This window comes from Austrofundulus limnaeus, unplaced genomic scaffold, assembly GCF_001266775.1.
Source record: "Austrofundulus limnaeus strain Quisiro unplaced genomic scaffold, Austrofundulus_limnaeus-1.0 Scaffold524, whole genome shotgun sequence".
Taxonomy (NCBI): Eukaryota; Metazoa; Chordata; class Actinopteri; order Cyprinodontiformes; family Rivulidae; genus Austrofundulus; species Austrofundulus limnaeus.
The window spans coordinates 298,358-299,684 of record NW_013952926.1 but is presented as its reverse complement, the minus strand read 5'-3'; positions in this window follow the sequence as shown (position 1 = coordinate 299,684).

Sequence of the window (1,327 nt, the reverse complement as noted above, 5' to 3'; positions counted from 1 at the left end):
TGTGTGTGTGTGTGCGTGTGTGTGTGTGTGTGTGTGCGTGTGTGTGTGTGTGTGTGGTTTTCTGGAAAAGCAAATGTTTCATGTTTGACGGGAACTATAAAAGTAAAAGAAACATTTTAAAAAAATGTTCAAAAAAGCAACCATAAAGCTTCTTAAAACCACCTAAAGTGGACCGAGAGAAAGTGGAGGAAGGAGCATTCATCAAAGAGACAAAACATGAAAAAAATCTCTAAGATGTGTTTGTGTGTGTGTATTTCAACATGCCCTGATTGACGATCCTGCAAAGCTGGATTTGTGTGTTTGTCTGTTCAAACACCAGATTTTCAAGTATATGCAGATGAAACATTCTTTTTTTWAATTTTTTATTTGCTTTAAAGAATCAGCCTCCCTGTTTTCCAACCAAACCTAAGGGAGGGTGCCTTTGCCTTTCTTTGTGGCATAAATTAACAATTTGTTGCACGGCAATTAGCATGAAAAAAGCCAGCAGCTCCTTTCCAGTCAATTTAACATCAAGCTATGTCTCTGTGCTTTTCTGAACCTCCTTCACCTCCTCTGCCCCCCGCCCCCACCCCCCACACCCGCCTCCTAATTTTAAAGGCAGGCATTGTGGAGAGGTGAAGCGAGATGAGAGGGAGGAGCGGTTGTTAACCAGGAACAGAGCAGAAACTGTGCATGCATGTGTGCATCAGGGGGGTTGTGTGTATGTAGGCTCAAAGCATCGCTCTATCTTTATTATACACGAAAATCTGAGTGCCACTGCAATATGCTTTGAGTTACAGTCATTTACACGGTTTAACTTGAATTGAGTCAAYGCCAAAAAGGTATTCAATTGTAGATGTATATCCAGCGAAAACTTTCATTAAAGTTTGTCTAGTGGTTCATGAGATATTTTGCTAACAGACACACGAACACATGTTGAACCCTAGATAATTTTCACATCAGAAATCACAAAAACTGTTGAAAATCTTGACACAGTTTTCGGTACCACTTTACAATAAGGCTCTCCTTGTATATGGCTTATAAACAATTCACGAAGTGTTTACAGGTGAATTAATAACCTATCTATAAACTACAAATGCTTATTATTCATTAATTAAGGACGGGAAAGAGACAAAACTGTCCGGTTTCTTGCCAAATAGTGAGCCAAATCTGTTCATGTATTACATCTAAAGGTGCTTATTAAACATTTCAGACTAGTTTACTACCTTGGAAGCACAGTAATTTTTTGAAAACACATATTTTACATACAACATTGTCCTGCATTACCGCATTATACGTATCCACAGTAATCAAAGGGAGCCTTTTTGTAAAGTGTAAAACAGTATAC